Raw genomic sequence first — 19728 nt, 5'->3', positions numbered from 1 at the left:
GTACAGGTTGAAAGCTGGAGAAACCGGAGACCAGGAGGTGAGTCAGGAAACAAAAGTAATTTTCCTTGTTCCTCAGGGATCTTAAAAGCAGGACTGTCTGTCAGGGAAAACACAGACCTGGATAAATACTCCTTTCCCCCCTGCTCCAACTTATAATAATCATAGTTTGAAAACAAAATAGAAAAGCCTTCAAAGTTGAGTAAAACCAGCACGACCTGAATACTTAACTGATCTCTCGAATGTGTGTATTGACAGGAAAAAAGTTACATCAAAATGTTTAGAACAATTAGAAAGTTCCTAGGAATTGAATTCTGAACTCTCAATCCCACAACGGTGACCACTACTAATGAAGTATTGTATGGATGTGTCTTCATAAAACCCTGACTATATTAAAGCGTCAGCTTTCTATATTGCTGGTTTCATTACCTTCAAGAGATTATGGAAGATCAGAAGTGTTATCTACCATAATAATGCTGTGTGTTTCTCTGAAGAGCTTAGATCCTCTACACACTTTAATTAAATCTCCTAATGTCCCGGTGAAATAGGTAAGGGATCAACAGAAGGTGAGTCATCAAAAACAGTGGAAGACCGGACCATCGGATGTACTTTGAGACGAAATCCACATTTATTATCATTGTTCCCATTTCACCAATGAGGAAATGGGGTTATTATTGAGACAAGGATGATGAGCTATATTTCACTTTCATTAAAGGCAGAGTCCACTGCTATAGGTTCCGTAAGCATCCCGTGGGAGACCTTTAAAAATGGGATAACAACCATGGCCTCTGAGATTTCTCCTTTGGGAGTCGACCAACACTTATTAATAAACATCTAAAATGTGCGCCAAAGAAAATGTGCATTGACTGGGCGCAGTGGCTCACGCCTGTAATCCCAGCAGTTTGGGAACCGAGATGGGCGGATCACCTGAGGTCAGGAGTTCAAGACCAGCTTGGCCAACATGGTGAAACCCCGTCTCTACTAAAAATACAAAAATTAGCCGGGCATGGTGGCACCTGCCTGTAATAAAGGGAGGCTGAGGCAGGAGAATTACTTGAACCCGAGAGGCAGAGGTTGCAGTTAGCTGAGATTGCGCCATTGCACTCCAGCCTAGGTGACAAGAGTGAGACTTGGTCTCAAAAAAAAAGAAAAAAAATATGCATCGCCTGTTTCTTATAAAAGAACACAGGACAATAATCCCAATTTATCATGATAATCCCAATTATCATTTATCATGATAATCTCTTAGCTTTAAGTAAGTGGTTTATCAGGAGCTTGGCTGAGTTCTTCCCTCTGTCTCCAGTTTTCCCTCAGTTTGAGAGATGAGTGAGCATCAGTCTTTTTTTTCCTTTTTTTTCAAGATGGAGACTCGCTCTGTCGCCCAGGCTGGAGTGCAATGGCAGAATTTCAGCTCATTGCAACCTCTGCTTCCCAGGTTCAAGCGATTGTCCTGCTTCAGTCTCCCAAGTAGCTGGGACTATAGGCACATGCCACACGCCCGGCTAATTTTTTGTATTTTCAGTAGAGACGGGGTTTCACCATATTAGCCAGGATGGTCTCAATCTCCTGACCTTGTGATCCACCCGCCTCGGCCTCCCAAAGTGCTGGGGTTACAGGCATGACCACCATGCCCGGCAGGCATCAATCTTAAGGAGGTAATGTTAAGAGTAGATTATGTGGCCGGGCACGGTGGCTCACGCCTGTAATCCCAGCACTTTGGGAGGCTGAGGTGGGTGAATCACTTGAGGCCAGGAGTTTGAGACCAGCCTGGCCTACATGGTGAAACCCCATCTCTACTAAAAATACAAAAATTAGCCAGGCATGGTAGTGCATGCCTGTAATCCCAGCTACTCAGGAGGCTGAGGCAGGAGAATCGCTTGAACCCGGGAGCCAAAGGCTACGTGTGCTGAGATTGGATCACTGCACTCCAGCCTGGGCAACAGAACGAGACCCTGTCTCAAAAAAAAAAAAAAAAAAAAGAGTACAGAGTAGATTATGTGGAAGACAGTACAAATCGCAGGGCTGGAAAAATTGCCAAGACTAGAAAACTCACAACAAGTCTTAACTCTTAGTTCTACCCTTAGGATACTGGTATAAACAAACCCTAAAGTCAGACTCAGGAAAACAAATACACATGCAGCCATCATATATGATTTAATTTGTAAACCAACTGTACTTCTTATAAAGGAAATAAATAAAGTAAGTAAACCACTTTGACAGATTATCCACTGCTCTCTCAATCCAACCACCTCTCAAAAAGTCCTAGGAAAAGGCTGGGCGTGACGGCTCACACCTGTAATTCCAGCACTTTGGGAGGCCGAGGTGGGCGGATTGCTTGAGGTCAGGAGTTTGAGACTAGCCTGGCCAACATGGGGAAACCTCATCTCTACTAAAAATACAAAAATTAGCCGGGCGTATTGGCAGGCGCCTGTAATTCCAGGTACTCAGGAGGCTGAGGCAGGAGAATTGCTTGAACCCGGGAGACAGAGGTTGCAGCGAGCCAAGATCATGCCAGTGCACTCCAGCCTGGGCAGCAAGAGCAAGACTTCATCTCAGAAAAAAAAAAAAGTCCTAGGAAATACGGCCATGGCTTCCAGTAAAACAGAGACTCTAGTTTGGAAAAAAAAAAAAAAAAAGTCATGAAAAAGATAAATGTTATTTTAGGTAGTAATTTGGTATCACTCAAGTCTTAAAAAGTAATGGAAATGCATATAATGAAACCCTAGGGCAATATATGGTTATAAAACAGGTATATTGATTCAGAATATGCTTAAAATGGTTTGATGATTATAAAAATGAAAAGACAAAATCAAAATTTTGTTGAGAGTTTGTGGAACTCCAAGTTTGAGAAAAATTGCTTTAGAGGTAGCCTTTATTAATGGTCTAGGAAAGAACTCAAAGTAAGAAATTTTGCCTAGTCCTAAGAGAGTGTGGCACCTGACAGAGAAGTGTTTTGGGGAAAGACTAGTATCTGATGTACTAAAAGTAAGGTAACAAACAGTAGATTTCCACTCCTGAAAGCTGATTTACTACAATGGGGTCAAGGGCAAATCTGTAATGACTACATGTGTCATAGAGCAATAATCACTCTTTCCCAGTCTTTGAGATGGCCAAGAAAATACTCTAACTGAATTCTAAGTTCTCTAGAGAAAAAGTCACATAAAAATAGAAAAAATCTCTACCATCAAATAACAAATTTTAATTAACTCATTTATATATAAAATTATATATGTAAGTAAAAAGCAATTTAATTATATTTAATTTGCTTAAATTTAATTTGCTTATATATTTTCCCCATAAAAATAAGCTGCATTAAAATATTTAGAAAGGTTTGTCTAGCACCATAGCTTAATTTAGCACCTCAATCATTGCTATCACCTGCTTCCTAAGAATTCACAGAAAATCATGTACTTAAAATATTACACTTTGGGAGGCTGAGGCGGGTGGATCAAGAGGTCAGGAGATCGAGACCATCCTGGCTAACACAGTGAAACCGCGTCTCTACTAAAAATACAAAAAAATTAGCCGGGCATGGTGGCGGGCGCCTGTAGTCCCAGCTACTCGGGAGGCTGAGGCAGAAGAATGGCGTAAACCCAGGAGGCGGAGCTTGCAGTGAGCCGAGATCGAGCCACTGCACTCCAGCCTGGGCGACACAGCGAGATTCCATCTCAAAAAATAAATAAATAAATAAAATAAAATATTATTTGACACAATGATTTATCTATATATTTATATAATTATGTAAGTAAAAATCTCCTTTCACTGTAGTTTTAACTGTACTTTAACAATATTGCTGATATATCAAATGACTGTAATTTTTGGCCAGGCACAGCAGCTCATGCCTGTAATCCCAGCACTTTGGGAGGCTGAAGTGGGCAGATCACCTGAGGTGAGGAGTTTGAGACCAGCCTGGCCAACATGGTGAAACCCATCTCTATCAAAATTACAAAAATTAGCCAGGCATGGTGGCGGATGCCTCTAATCCCAGCTAATCGGGAGGCTAAGGCAGGAGAATCTCTTGAACCTGGGAGGTGGAGGTTGCAGTAGGATGCCTGGGAAACAGAGTGAGACTCTAAAAAAAAAAAAAAAAAAGACTGTAATTTTCATCTCTTTTCAATCAACTTTATATCTGTGACTTTAATAATTTAATAAATTTCTCAAAAAAAGAAAGTTTGAGTCAAATTACAAATCTACTGCTAAAAAGTGTCAAATTATTACAAGTCATCCAAGTAAGGACTGGTTTTGAATTTAGATTAATGGTTTTTAAAGTAGGTAAAATATATTATTAAATATTAAAATGTATAATGCTTAAAATGAAAATATTTGCATTTTAATTAATGTTCAATACTATTTGATTTTAGAATTTTTGAGCTGGAATAAACGATGGAGATCGTTTAATTTGATGACTTCAATTTTAGATGCTAAAATGGCATCCTTTAATCTTTGGAAGAAATTAGAACCCAGTCTCTCAACTTGTCCAACGTTCGTTTTACTAAGCTATCTAAGTATTTACTATGAACATCAAAAATAGTTATTCTTGTCTCCATTAATACAGAAGTATTAACCCAAAGTGACATCACGTCTTAGCCTAAAAAAGAAGCTATGTTAACCCAGGACCAGAAGACCTAATCTCAATTCCACTGTTCACTGCATGACACGAAGCAAGCCCTTTAACTGCAGTCTGCTTTCCTTTTCCTAATTAGAAAAATAAGACTCTAGTAATTTAAATTGTCTTCTTCATTTGGTCATTGCAACAGGGGTAATAAAAATAACTCTGGGCCGGGCGCAGCGGCCCCCACCTGTAATCCCAGCACTTTGGGAGACCACGGAGGGCAAATCACCTGAGGTTGGGAGTTCGAGACCAGCCTGACCAACATGGAAAAAACTCCATCTTTACTAAAAATACAAAATTAGCCAGGCATAGTGGTGCATGCCTGTAATCCCGGCCACTCGGGAGGCTAAGGCGGGAGACTCGCTTGAACCCGGAAGGTGGAGGTTGTGGTGAGCCGAGATTGCGCCATTGCATCCTAGCCTGGGTAAGGACAGCAAAACTCGGTCTCAAATAAGTAAACAAACAAATAAATAACTCTGAAATATACAGCATATCTAAGTGCAAAGCAAATACTTAATAGCAAAAGCTCAACTATATTTAAACCAAGGAGCTGTAACTACTTTGAGTCATAATTAGGAGGGAATATATACGAGCTGCTGTGTAACCTGAGAACATCTAAACTAGCAGATGCAGGGGTGTAGCTAACAAGTTCCGTAGTTCCTAAACGTTCCTAGTTTTTAAAAAATAATCTATAGTTATCTAAACCATACAATAATTACCAGTTTGAGAACAAATTAGAGCCCTATGATTTCTCAAAGGCCCCACTGATTCCTTAAACAGAGACAAATGTGGAGTAGCGATAGTACTGCTAGTAGAATCTGAAGAATTTACTATAGACCCATCCTGTAACTGACATATGCAGAGTATAAACCTTTCCAAGTATGATTCTCTAATAGTAAAATATACTTGTCCAAGTGACATGTGAAATCGTCCAGCTCGAGCTGACCTTCAAAAAACAAACAAAACTTATCAACTGCAATCTCTTGGATAAGAAATAGATCTTGCAACTGGAAGGGGTGAGAAGAATCACTAAGTAGGTTTTAAAAGTGCTGTAGAATGCAAATTTTTGAAGAAAAATACATTGATACTATGCATGGAGAACAGTCTGAAAGAAAATACCCAGAGATGCTAATACAGGTCATCTCTGGGAGTAGAATTTTTAAAGATTTTTAAAAATCTTTTTTCCCTTTGCACTTATCTGTTCTGTCTGATTTTGAATATGGAGTAATTTTGTTGCATATAAAAAAGGTTATTTTTCATGGAAAAAACTTGCTTTAGTCTCTTGTATTAAGGGAGGTAAGGTGCTTCATGCCTACTTCAAAAATGAAACAAAAAGGCTGTCAATGTTAGCGGTTGTGATAGGAACGGAAATTGGACCCACACTTCTTGTGTCTTGGTACTGTTTTTGGCTGCTTTAGAGGACCAGCAGAGAGGGAGAAAATCTGGAGAAGCACCTTCGGTGACAGCTTTCACACCCAGTAAATACCAAAGGGCAGAGTTGCAAATGGTACCTTGACACTATTCTAAGCTTACACTCGCCATGCACTCCTTCCCCACAACTTTCATTTATGGCTTGCATGTCTCCGTCTCAAATTTAAACACGCATTGCTTTCAGTGTTTAATTACAATTTAATGGAAATATGACTTGCATTCAAATTAGCTTTTGGTTTTCACATCACAAATGTGCATCCAAGTTATTGTGTCATTATAATCTCATGTTATAATGGCTTCATAATACAAGTCCCTGCAGGGTTGAATTAGTAGTTTCCTATGGTAATCGCCCATCACTATAATATCATAATCGCATAAGCACAGTCCCCACATGCATACACTGCAATCATTTTGACATTGTAAGAGCATTTTAATAGTATTAGCATAGATTCTCCAGAGAAATCATCTCATTGTCACTGCATTACCATATAAGATTAATAGTGATGGAGCCAAGTTGTTGTGATATGAGAGCTTAAAAAAAAAGTGCTGGGCAGCAGTAAAGCATTTCACTTCTCAAAAGGTCAATCCACTTTGCAGTCAGGTCTTCCTACAATCCTTAATTGAATATAAGGTTCTTCCACAAGATATTAGGGTTTCTTTTGTTTTTTCTTTTTTTTTGCTGACAGTTCATACAACAGTAATAAATTGGGTCAGACCCTCTCTGCCGTAGAGATAGGAAAAGCAGACATGGTGCCTGTCTTCAAGGAGTTTGCAATTTAATCAGGTTTATAACAAATTTTATACAGCAGGTAGGTAAATGGAATGAATACACATGATAAACAATGTACTTTGAGGGCCCTGCATGGTGGCAGATGCCTGTAATCCCAGCACTTTGGGAGGCCAAGGCGGGTGGATCACCTGAGGCTGGGAGTTGAGACTAGCCTGGCCAACATGGTGAAATATCGTCTCTACTAAAAATACAAAAATTAGCTGGCTGTGGTGGCGTGCACCTGTAGTCCCAGTTACTGGGGAGGCTGAGGCTGGAGAATCGCTTGAACCTGGGGGCGGAGATTGCAGTGAGCCAAGATCGCACCACTGCACTCCAGCCTGGGTGACAGAGTGAGACTCTGTCTCAACAAAACAAAAACAAAGTACTTTGAAGTAACTGGCATTACATAGCAGTGAGAGTAACTAAACAAGGCTTTCCTAAAGAAGAAATGCTTAATAATCAACTAAAGGGTTAAATGTATCAAAGATAATGACTATGAGGCAGAAATGAAGCGCATGTAACTGGTCTAGTCTTTGTATTCACTAACTCACGGACTCTGGGAAGAAGGAAGGCTGTTTTCACGCTGCTGATAAAGACATAACCGAGACTGGGTAATTTATTTAAAGAAAGAGGTTTAATGGACTTAATTGCACGTGGCTAGAAAGGTCTCACAATCATGGTGGCAGGCAAGACAGAATGAGAGAGCCAAGTGAAAGAGGAAATCCCTTATAAAATCATCAGATCTCGTGAGACTTATTCACTACTACGAGAACAGCATACAGGAAACTGCCCCCATTATTCAATTATCTCCCACCATGTCCCTCCCACAACAGGGGGAATTATGGGGGCTACAATTCAAGATGAGATTTGGATGGGGACGCAGCCAAACCATATCAGCCACCAGACACTAGCAATGGACACAGCCACAGCCCTATCCAAGAAGGGAGCAAGAACAGGTAATGCATGGAATTCTTCTCCTCTGTGGGTACCTCTACTGCTTTCAGTGGAGAGAATGGAAGGTGGGACCTTGTTCTTTATTGCTGACAGAAGAACGAGCAGAGCTGTTCTTCTGAAGCCTGAGACCAAGAGCTGGAAAAAAGGAAACTCCTATGCCGAAAGCATTGCCTAGCTTCCAAGAGTCTCCTTGGTTTGCTTTTCATAGTTGCAACAATGGTGTAAAATGACTATCCCGTGTCAATGACAAATGAGGCACACTGCAGAGACTGGCAGGATATTGTGTTCTTTTGAGGGGCCTCTAATCTCCTGGCATTCTCTGGGGACACCACGGGAGAACTACAAAAGGATTATCATAACTCTTAAAGAATCATCTCTGCTCAATGTTTAAGTGAGAACAGTGTTACAGACAGCATTTAGCACAATGGATGGCCCATAGCAGGATTCTGTAAATGTTTATGGATGGATGGATAAATGGACTTGACTGGAAAGAATGTACATGTTGTAGAGCTGCTTTGAGTCTGAAAACACAGGTGAACAGATTTAGAATATATACTCTCTGGTAGCATTAACAGAAGAATTAACAACTGGCAATATCTTTTGTACTGTGAAAACTCACTTGCCTTCTTGGTTATGGCAAATCACAGCATTCTGGGGATAATGGTTGCTCATTTTCCCTGTCTCAGTTTCTGTTGGCCTGGGAGACCTCAGAACTACTTGGAGGCTCGGTTTCCAAAAAAAAAAAAGTAATAACACTTTTTAAATTGGAACACACTAAGGATAAAGATGTGTTCTCTAAGTGCTCAAAGTGACTTTTACCAGCAAGCTGTGGAGCAATCCAGTATAAACCTATTACAAAAACAAAATTAGCTGTCCTTCCTTTGAAATTATTTTTAACTTCATAGGTAAAGTCTCTGTGGCACTTGCTATGCTATTCTTGAGTTCTTCTTTAGGTATCAGATGAAGTTAAACCTTTACTTCTTGGCTTGCTCTTTTCATTTTTTGAGAGGGTCTCACTCTGTTGCCCAGGCTAGAGTGCAGTGGCATGATCATGGCTCACTGCAGCTTCAGCCTCCCAGGTACAAGTGATCCACCTCACTCAGCCTCCTGAGTAGCTGGGACCACAGAAATATGCCATCTCACTTCACTCATTTTTTTATTTTTAGTAGAGATGAGGTATTGATATGTTGCCCAGGCTGGTTTCAAACTCCTGGGCTCAAACAATCCTCCTGACTCGGTCTCCCAAAGAGTTAGGATTACAGGCATGTGTCACTGTACCTGTTAATTTGTTTGTCATTGACACATGATAATCGTTTTATGCCACGGTTGCAACTATAGAAAGCAAACCAAAGAAACTATTAGGGCCTGGGCAGTGCTTTTCTGCACAGAAGTTTCTTTTTTTTCTGGCCCTTGGTCTGATGCTTCAGGAGAACAGCTCTACTTGTTCTTTGTATTTTGTTTTGTTGTGAGACAGGGTCTCTCTCTGTCACCCAGACTGGAGTGCAGTGGCATGATTATAGCTCACTGCAACCCCCGACTCCCAGGCTCAAGCGATCCTTCTACTGCAGCCTCCCTAATAGCTGGGGCTACAGGTGTGTATCACCATGCCCAGATAATTTGTGTATGTTTTGTAGAGACAGGGTTTCACCATGTCTCCCGGGCTGGTCTTCAACTCCTAGGCATAAGTGATTCACCTGCCTCGGCTTCTCAAAGTACTGGGATCACAGGCATGAACCACTGCACCTGGCCAGCTTATTCTTTAGGTAACTTATTCCATGCAGTTTTCATTATGCATTAATATGAAAATGTTCTTTTATTACATTTGATTACCAGTTTTTATTATTTCATTACTATATAGTACTTATTATTTATCAGTTTATTATATATTGGTATTTATTGCTCTATTATTTATTGTTATTAGACATAATTATAGATTAAAAATCAAGAACTTGGAATGCTTAAGTGTATGTATACTTACTTGCCATAAAAATGGAAATTATATTTATTATGTATATCTTGACATTGCTTAGAAAAATATGTTTTTCTCTCTTGTTTAAGTATATTAGAAACATAAATAATTCCTGATTCAATAGGCTAATTCTCTAATTCAATAGGTTAATTTTTTTTTTTTTTTTTGAGGCAGTCTCACTCTGTTACCCAGGCTAAAGTGCAATGGCCTGATCTTGGCTCACTGCAACCTCTGCCTCCCAGGTTCAAGCAATTCTCATGCCTCAACCTCCTAAGTATCTGGGATTACAGGCATGCATCACCACGCCTGGCTAATTTTTTGTATTTTTAGTAGAGATGGAGTTTTGCCATGTTGCCCAGGCTGGTCTCGAACTCCTGGCCTCAAGCAATCCACCCACCTCAGCCTACCAAAGTATTGGGATTACAGGCATGAGCCACCGTGCTCGGCAGGTTAATTTTGTATTTATACAAATAACAGTAGTTATAAAGTATCTTCTGTGCCACCAAAAATTAATGTTCACTTACTGTATTTCAAAAATGGCTTAGAAGTGGAGTTGGGTGACCATGGAATTTCTGTAATTTAAAATAAAAGTGGATGTTATTTCATTGTCCCCCAAAAAATTGACTCCCCTACAAAAAAATGGACACAGATGGGATGACATAATGCTTTCTGAACATATCACTATTTTCCCAAGAGGAAGAAAAGCTAAAACTTCACCAACTGCAAAAATGTGACAAAGCTGATATTCCAGGGGCATGTATTTGGGCCACTTAGTCTGAGGACCTCAGTTTTCTCATTAATAAAACAAAGGAGTTGAACAAAGTGATTTCTGAGCTTCCTTCCAGATACAAGTTGTATGAGTGTATGTGAAGAGATGTTACACGGGCTGTAAATGACCTCCCCAGAAGCTTCTCCATTTGTTCACATCTGTTTAAACATTAAACGAGGTGGGGATATATGTATAGTAGAAAATCAGACAGGCCATTTTGTTACAAGGAATGTGAAACCTATTGATATCTTTCTCGATATGAATTCTTTTTCTGATGTCCCATTAGGCAAACCATACTTAAATGAACCATATTCTAGTATTTACTTTACTATAAACTTAGTATAAACAACAGATTATTACAAACAGATGCATGAAATAAAAATACCTCACAACCCAGAAGTTCCAGACTGTTAATTATTTATTACCATTCTTCATACTGCTTGTGAGTAAGAATAGAGGCACAAGTGTAAAAATAATGGTGTCTTTATAGTAGCCCTCAGATACATGATGCTGACTGCCTAAGCAACTGAAAACGGTTGGCTATAGCCCAAACAAAAGTTTATAAAATCCACTATCTAGGCATATACGTATATATGTGTGTGTGTGTATATATATATAAAATATATATGTATATATGTGTGTGTATCTATATATATACACACAGTTTTTAGTTTCCAATAATCACAACACAACTACAGAAACTACTCTGAAACTTTTGTGCCCACTTAACCAGGAATAATTTTATTCTTTAGTGGATGGTGAAATAAGTGTTTAAAAAAAAAATCAATAACCTGGCCAGGTGCAGTGGCTCACGTCTATAATCCCAGCACTTTGGGAGGCTGAGGCAGAAGAATCACCTGAGCTCAGGAATTAAAGATCTGCCTGGGCCACATAGTGAGACCCCACCTGGGCAACATAGTGAGACCTCACCTCTATTATAAAAAATAAGAAGAAATCGCTGGACACAGTGGCTCACGCCTGTAATCCCAGTAATTTGGGAGGCTGAGGCAGGCAGATCACTTGAGGTCAGGAGTTTGAGATCAGCCTGGGCAATATGGTGAAACTCCATCTCTAAAAAAGTACAAAAATGAGCTAGGTGTGAGGGCATGCCTGTAATCCCACCTACTTGGGAGGCTGAGGCAGAAGAATCACTTGAACCTGGGTGGCAAAGGTTGCAGTGAGCCAAGATCATGCCACCGCACTCCAGCCTGGGTGACAGAGCAAGACACTGTCTCAAAATAATAATAACAATAATAATAAATGAGGAAGAAGCAGAAATAGAAGAAGAAGAGGAAGAGGAAGGAGAAGAAGGAGAACCAGCAGCAGCAGCAGGAGAAGAAGGAAGAAGAAGAGGAAGAAGGAGGAGGAGGAGGAAGACGAGAGAAAACAAAAAGTCATAGCTGGGCGCAGTAGTTCACGCCTGTAAATCTCAGCACTTTGGGAGGCTTAGGCAGATGGATTACTTGATGTCAGGAGTTCAGGACCAGCCTGATCAACATAGTAAAACCCCACCTCTACTAAAAATACAAAAATTAGCTGAGCGTGGTTGTGCACACCTGTAGTCCTAGCTACTCGGGAGGCTGAGGCAAGAGAACTGCTTGAGCCTGAGAGGTGGAGGTTGCAATGAGCCGAGATCACACCACTGCACTCCAGCCTGGGTGGTGTGTGTGTGTGTGTGTGTGTGTGTGTGTGTGTGTGTGTGTGTGTATTTATATAAATTATATATATCCCACTGGTGGTTCAAACTGATTTTAGGTGATATATGGGCATTTGAAACTTTTTTAAACAAGTTTTTATTTATTTTAATGTGTTTTAGAAAAAAGAAAGCAATAAACATTGCAAGCCTGTGATTTCATAGATATTATTGCTTAGGATGGAGCTAAAGTAAAAAAGTGGATTGGTTTAAAGAAAAACTGTAAGTAATTAGTGGTAAAGGTAGTACACAGGCATAGCAAACACTCTGGAAGATGATACAAGCATAAATCAAGTTTCACAAGAACTGATGAAAATTATACTGAGTTTCCAAAAATTAAAGGGCTTAGCAACATCTCCACAATGTCTTGCAACGAATTCATTTTATTTCATCTGTTAAAGAACTAACTCCTTTTCTGGGGGTAATAACCCTCCCAACACATCAGATATATAGCTTTGACTTCTAATTAGGCAGAGAAAGCTATTATCCAATTTTATTTATTTATTTTTGAGATGGAGTCTCACTCTGTTGCGCAGGCTGGAGTGCAGTGGCACAATCTTGGCTCACTGCAACCTCTGCTCCTGTGTTCAAGCGATTCTCCTCCCTCAGCCTCCCGAGTAGCTGGGATTACAGGAGCGCACCACTACATCCGGCTACTTTTTTTTGTATTTTTAGTAGAGACAGGGTTTTGTAATGTTGGCCAGGCTGGTCTCGAACTCCTGATCTCAAGTGATCCACCCGCCTTGGCCTCTCAAAATGCTAGGACTACAGGCGTGAGCCACCATGCCCGGCCTATTATCCAATTTTAACTCTTAAACCTTATGATGGTTAATACTGAGTGTCGACTTGATTGGATTGAAGGATGCAATGTATAGTTCCTGAGTATGTCTGTGAGGGTATTGGCAAAGGAGATTAACATTTGAGTCAGTGGACAGGGAGTGGCAGACCCAGCTTCAATCTGAGTGGGCACCATCTAAGCAGCTGCCAGTGCGGCTAGAGTAAAGCAGGCAGGAGAAGATGAAACAACAGGCTTGCTGAGCCTTCTGGACTTCATCTTTCTCCCATGCTGGAGGCTTTCTGTCCTCAAACATTAGACTCCAAGTTCTTCAGCTTTTGGACTCTTGGACTTACACCAGTGGTTTACCAGGGGCTCTTGGGAGTCACCACTTGGTTAAGCTTACAATAACCCACTGTCATTCTCCAAGATCCGTCTATCTTCTGCACAGGCCAAATAGGAGAGTTGAACAGGGATCTGGTGGGAATCACTACCCTTGTGTCTTTCAAGTCCTTCATGGTGGCACTAATCTCTGCAGTCCCTCCAGGGATGTGATACTGTTTTTGATTTACTCTTTTTCTAGGTGGAGGCAGCTCTAATGGCTTCTATTTGGTCTTTCCCAGCATAGTAGCCCTCACTCTACCAGTCAGGGAGCCACTGTGGGGATTCTGCCAGGTGCTAAGTATGTTTATGCCAATTATGCATTCTGGCACTAGGGAAATGACCACATGATGAGTCCTGGGACCCACTGGACCCACTGTCAGTCAGACCTGAGCTAAAACTCTATTAAAAGATGCTCTTCCAGCTACTCATGGATAAGGGTTTCAACAATAATTTTCTTTTTTTTTAGATGGAGTCTCACTCACTCTGTCACCCAGGCTACAGTGCAGTGGCGCAATCTTGGCTCACTGCAACCTCCGCCTCTTTGCTTCTGCTGTCCATTATGGAAACGATGCCCACCTTGTCTTTGATGGTTGAGTGTCGCCACTTGGCCTCTGCCACCTTGGGATCCAATTATTCCCACTGCATTTAAATTTTGTAGTTGACTGACTGTGGTTCCCACTGTAAGGTCTGGCACACAAAGAAGAGCAATCACAGAGCTCTTCAAGGATGCAGGTGCTCCTCTCACAAATCTTTTTCACAAGGTATTGGTGAAGAACATCTTCTGGGCCCTCCCAGCTGGAATGGGTAGGTCTAAAGTGACTAATCCACTCTAGCATCTTAATCTCCCTAAGCCCTTGGATCCCTTCCTCTACATTAAACCAAGGGAAATCTGGCATTTCTAGCTCACACACAGTGGGTCATCTTTTGTTCCACATTTCAGCTAACCAAACAAATAAACTATTAGAACCTTTTCTAACTCCCTGAGTTGCAACATTAAATGCAGAATCCCTGCTTAGTGGGCCCAAATCAGTAAGTTCAGCCTGACTCAACTTTATGTTCCATCCACCCTTGTCTCACACCCTTAATATCCATTCCCATGCTTGTTCTCCAGATTTCTGCCTATATGAATCAGAAAACTAAAGCAATTCTTTTGGAGTGTAGTGCACCTCCTTGTGGGTCATACTCTGAACCTCATCACTAGGGGCCTGCTGGGGCCTTAGTCTAGTTATATATCTAGAAGCAAATGGGTTTTGGGAGTGGGTCCTGAGGAGAATCAACATTGTCTTGCCTGGCAACTGCCTCAGGAGAGGCCATCATCACTGTTGCCTCAGGTAGTGTATGGTTAATCTCCTCAGACAAAGGGGAAAGGCTGTTGGCAGCATGGGTGGAAGAGGGAATGTTGCCACCACTGGGGATGGGGAAGCTGTTTCCTCTGGTAAAAAAAAAAAAAAAAAAAGGCTCATAAGAGTTTACAAGCTCAGTGTCCCCAATTTCATCTGGGTCTTCCCACACGTCCCCATTCCAAGTTGCTGGGTCCCATTCTTTTCCAGTCAATGCCCTCACTTTGACAGCAGACATCTAATGAGACTGAGCTCCACCTTTCATTGCAGGTCAGCCACTCACATGATAAAAGCTTGTGTCTGATTTTCCACAATTTGAGCCCTTTGTCTACAGGGCAATCTTAGAAGCCTTGAGGCTCAGTATGTGCTTCTGGAGCTGGAAGTTCGAATCCCTGAACTCATTTATCCTTTGCTTCCTTTACTGTGTCCAGTGAACTTAGTAGTAACCAACCAACTTTATTATATTCCTTTATTCTCCACATATGGTCAAAGGTATTATGTACAGAGTCACTAAACCCCTTGCCCCTCACGAGTGGTGAATCAGGAGTGTCAAATGCATCTCTTTTGCATAACTCTTTAAACAGTTCACACTAAGGACTATCAGCATTCTCCATACTAGTAGAAGTAGAGTACTTAGCATTTTTGGATGTCATCAGATTAAGCACTCAACTCTAGAAACCCCAAAACGAACTAAAGAACTCCATCCTTTTTAAACTTCAGCCCGTTTACCAAGTGACCTGAAAGGCTGCCAGTTTTGAATGGGGTCCAGAACAGGAGAAGTCTCTGCAACAGGTCCAGGTTACTGTGCTAGCTGCCCCGCCAATTGGGCCATATGACCCAGCAGATCCAACAGTGCTTGGGGTGTCAGTGGCAGATAGGGATGCTGTTTGGAGCCTTTGGCAGGCCCCCATAGGTGAATCACAGCAGAGGCTTCAAAGATTTTGGAGCAAGGCCCTGCCATCCTCTGCAGATAACTAATGTCCTTTTGGGAGACAGCTCTTGGCCTGTTACTGGGCTTTGGTAGAAACAGAACGTTTAACTATGGGTCATCAAGTCACCATGTGGCCTGAACTGCTTATCATGAACTGGGTGCTTTCTGACCCACCTAGCCAGAAAACAGGGTGGGCACAGCAGCATTCCATCATCAAATGGAAGTGGTATATAAGTGATCGGGCTCGAACAGGTCCTGAAGACACAAGTAAGCTACATGAGGAAGTAGCTCAAATGCCCATGGTCTCCACTCCTGCCTTCTCTCCCCAGCCTGCACCAAGGGCCTCATGGGGAGTTCCCTATGATCAGTTGACAGAGGAAGAGAAGACTAGGGTCTGGTTCACAGGTGGTTCTGCCCAATATGCAGGCATGAATATATGCAGGCATATATATAAATACGATGTATAGTGTAAAGAATATGGACCAAGACCTTATAGTCAGAGATAGTATAGCCACTTACAAAGCTTTCCAATATTTACAGATAAAAACTCTAAAATTTAATACATCATTCTTTGTATAGAAACAACTTATAAAAAATTGTCCTTAATGCTAATGTGAAATCGTTATGTAATATAGTAATAATGAATGTAAACCTATTTTGACCAAAGTATTACTAACACAAAAATAAAAACAGAGAAGTGAAAACAGGTTAACAAAAAAACTGGTGTCACTACATAATGCATTACGAAAATTCCACATAAAAAATATTTTACAGGCTTAGTGCAGGGGCTTACACCTGTAATCTTAGCGCTTTGGGAGGTTGTGGCCGGAGGATCACTTGAGGCCAAGAGTTCAAGACATTGAACTGAGCAACATAGTGAGAACTTATCTCTAAAAAAATTAAAAAAAAAAAAAAAAAATTAGGTGTGGTGGCACGCACCTGTAGTCTCAGGTATTTGAGAGGCTGAGGTGGGACGATCACTTGAGCCCAGTAGTTCAAGGCTGCAGTGAGCTATGATGGCACCACTGCACTCCAGTCTGGGCGACAGAGCAGGACTCTGACTTAAAAAAAATAGAAAAAAAGGTCAGGTATGGTGTCTCATGCCTGTAATCCCAGCACTCCTGGCCAACATGGCAAAACCCTGTCTCTACTAAAAATACAAAAATTAGCTGGGCATAGTGGCGCACGCCTGTAATCCCAGTTCCTCGGGAGGCTGAGGCATGAGAATTGCTTGAACCCAGGAGGCAGAGGTTACAGTGAGCCAAGATCGCACCACTGCACTCCAGCTGAGGCAATAGAGGGAGACCCTGTCTCAAAAAAAAAAAAAAGAAAGAAAAAAAGAAAAAAAAATCTTTTACAATCTTGATGGTCTATCAAAATAAAAGAGAAAGAATTTTAAAATTAAGCCTTTTGACCTCACCATGGCAACAATAACTAGCAGCAACGGTCCATGAAATGTTTCTACTGCTAAGAAACTGTATGTGTTCTTTAATATATATAACAAATCTAATAATTAAATTCAATACACAAATAGAACTACGTAGAATCCTCATGGAGAATATTTTAAACTTGAACTTTTAGCTTGAAATATTTTGATCTCTCTATCCAACTACAGTAACAGGCAAAGAATGAAAAGATAACACTTGGGAGGAATGAACATCAACAAGGAGCCCTGCACCAGCCTGACCAACATGGTGAAAATACGTCTCTAGTAAAAATACAAAAAATTAGACAGGCATTGTGGCACACGCCTTTAATCTCAACTATTCAGGAAGCTGAGGCACAAGAATCGCTTGAACCTGGGAGGCGGAGGTTGAAGTTAGCGGAGATCACACTGCTACACTCCAGCCTCGCGACAAACCAACTCTCTCTCAAAAAAAAAAAAAAAAAAAAAAAAAAGGAGGTAGGGGCGGTGGCATGCATTGCGCATCTATTTGTAAGAGCCTTCTCCCCACCCCCAAACATTCAAGATCAACTATGGCTGCAAGTCAAAGTCTGAGTAATGTCAGTATTTGAAATAGCAAATTCTTTACCACTTATGCACTGAGCTGCTCCGAAATATTTGGCACACAAGAGAAAGAGGAACACTCTTGAAGATGCACTTTACTAAATGATAATGGGGCAAACTCAAAGCAGCACCGAAGCAAAAGGGAATCATTTACATTAGGCCTGACACTTATGCAGAAATGTGAGCGAGACTCACAGGCCCAGGACAACTTCTAATCCTAGATATGGAGGCTGAGAGGACTTGGATGGTCTTTGGCCATGCCATCCCCTCAGGAGGCAGTGTCCTCTGAAGAACACCCAGGAGAGAGCGTGGCTTCCTTGGTGTCAGCCTGTAGGATCCTTCCTCCAACAGCAGGGAATGTTTTTAGAGAAGGTATTGGGCAGAAGGCACTAGCCACGCGTGGTGCATCGGTGCATCGGAGGCAAGCGGCCTCTTTGTAAGTTTCTGTGTTCACTGAATTTGCAACATGGCTAATAGGCTCTGAAATCAAAGACTGAACTTGGAGATACTGCAGCCTGAGAGCCTAGGAAACGCTAACTAGGAGAAAGGCACTGACTCATGGAAGTAATAGACATGTCATATGTCAGAGAAGGAGAAATAAAAACATGTCTCAAATAATCTAGGCCAAAACTAGGAAAGATGCTCTTCCAGCTACTCTTGGATAAGGGTTTCAATAATATTTTTTTTTTTTTTTTTGAGACGGAATCTCACTCACTCTGTCACCCAGGCTAGAGTGCAGTGGTGTGCTCTCAGCTCACTGCAACCTCCGCCTCCCAGGTTCAAGCCATTCTCCTGCCTCAGCCTCCTGAGTAGCCAGGATTACAGGCATAAGCCACCACACCCAGCCTCAACAATACTTTTCTACAGAGGGATTGGTAATTAAAACCATACGCAACTTACTATTGTCTAACATAGGCATGCATACTTCATTTAATCTGTCCCTTATGTAGGTATCGAAGTTTGCATCACAGGAGGCCATATATTTCATTCATTTATTCTCCTTTTTAAAAAATAACTTTTATTTAAACTTTTTAACATGGACATTCTCAAAAATTCACAAATGTAGAGAGTGTAGTAGAGTGAACCCCTACGCATCCATCACATAGCTTCAACAATACATTTCCACTTAAAACAGTTTTAAAGGGAAAAGTGTTTTACAGCCCATTCAAAACCCCAAGTTTTACCTATATACTCTTATATACCCACGTAATGACCCTCTAATATTTCTGACTACCAATTTACTACAAAAGATTCTTTTAAGGATAAAAAAAAACCCCTATTATTCTATTCTGAAGGAACATTGTAAAAGCTCATCAGAATAAAAGATAGTATGCATTATAGATATGGACAGATAATGTCAAACTGAGGCCTTCTGTGCCTTCACATTCCCCAATATTTCTTTGAATATAAGAGCTTTGCTAGCTGGGTGTGGAGGCTCATGCCTGTAATCCCAGCATTTTGGGAGGCCAAGGCGGGAGGATCACTTGAGCCTTGGAGTTGGAGACCAGCCTGGGCAACAGAGTGAGACTCCATCTCTACAAACAATTTTTTTAAAATTAACCAGGCGTATCCCTGTGCCAGGAGCCAACCTGGTCTTCCCAAAGGGTAGCACCCCAGTGAAAACAAAAGCAAAAGAATAAAGTTCCCTGTAGGTCCTCTGTCCAAAAAAAAAATTAACCAGGCATGGTGCTGAGCACCTGTAATCCAGCTACTCAGGAGGATCACTTTAGCCCAGAAGCTCAAGTGAGCTATGATCACCACCACACTCAAGCCTGGGTGACAGAGCAAGACACTGTCTCAAAAAAAAGGAAAGAGGCTGGGTGCAGTGGCTCATGCCTGTAATCCAAGCACTTTGGGAGGCTGAGGCGGATAGATCACGAGGTCAAGAGACTGAGACCATCCTGGCCAACATGATGAAACTCTGTCTCTACTAAAAATATAAAAGTTAGCTGGGCGTGGTAGCACATGCCTGTAGTCCCAGCTACTCGGGAGGCTGAGGCAGGAGAATCGCTTGAACTCGGGAGGCGGAGGTTGCAGTGAGCCTAGATTACGCCACTGCACTCCAGCCTGGCAACAGAGCGAGACTCTGTCTCACA

At 41.4% G+C, this 19728-nt stretch overlaps 1 protein-coding gene across 50 annotated transcripts in view; it reads right to left on the bottom strand.

Moving 5' to 3' along the window:
• Window positions 1-19728, bottom strand: part of PTER (phosphotriesterase related) — a 110793-nt gene that overhangs the window by 83686 nt on the left and 7379 nt on the right. For 9 of the 50 annotated variants that reach the window (XM_077945861.1, XM_077945888.1, XM_077945869.1 and 6 more), the window contains exon 3: window positions 10257-10304. The exons of the other annotated variants lie outside the window; for them this stretch is intronic. The gene's annotated coding sequence lies outside the window, so the exon portion shown is untranslated. The remainder of the gene's footprint in view (window positions 1-10256; window positions 10305-19728) is intronic. 50 annotated transcript variants of the gene reach the window in all.

Source organism: Macaca mulatta, chromosome 9, assembly GCF_049350105.2.
Source record: "Macaca mulatta isolate MMU2019108-1 chromosome 9, T2T-MMU8v2.0, whole genome shotgun sequence".
Lineage (NCBI taxonomy): Eukaryota > Metazoa > Chordata > Mammalia > Primates > Cercopithecidae > Macaca > Macaca mulatta.
Note: the sequence above shows the minus strand (reverse complement) of the source record. Positions and strands in the feature narration are given on the sequence as shown.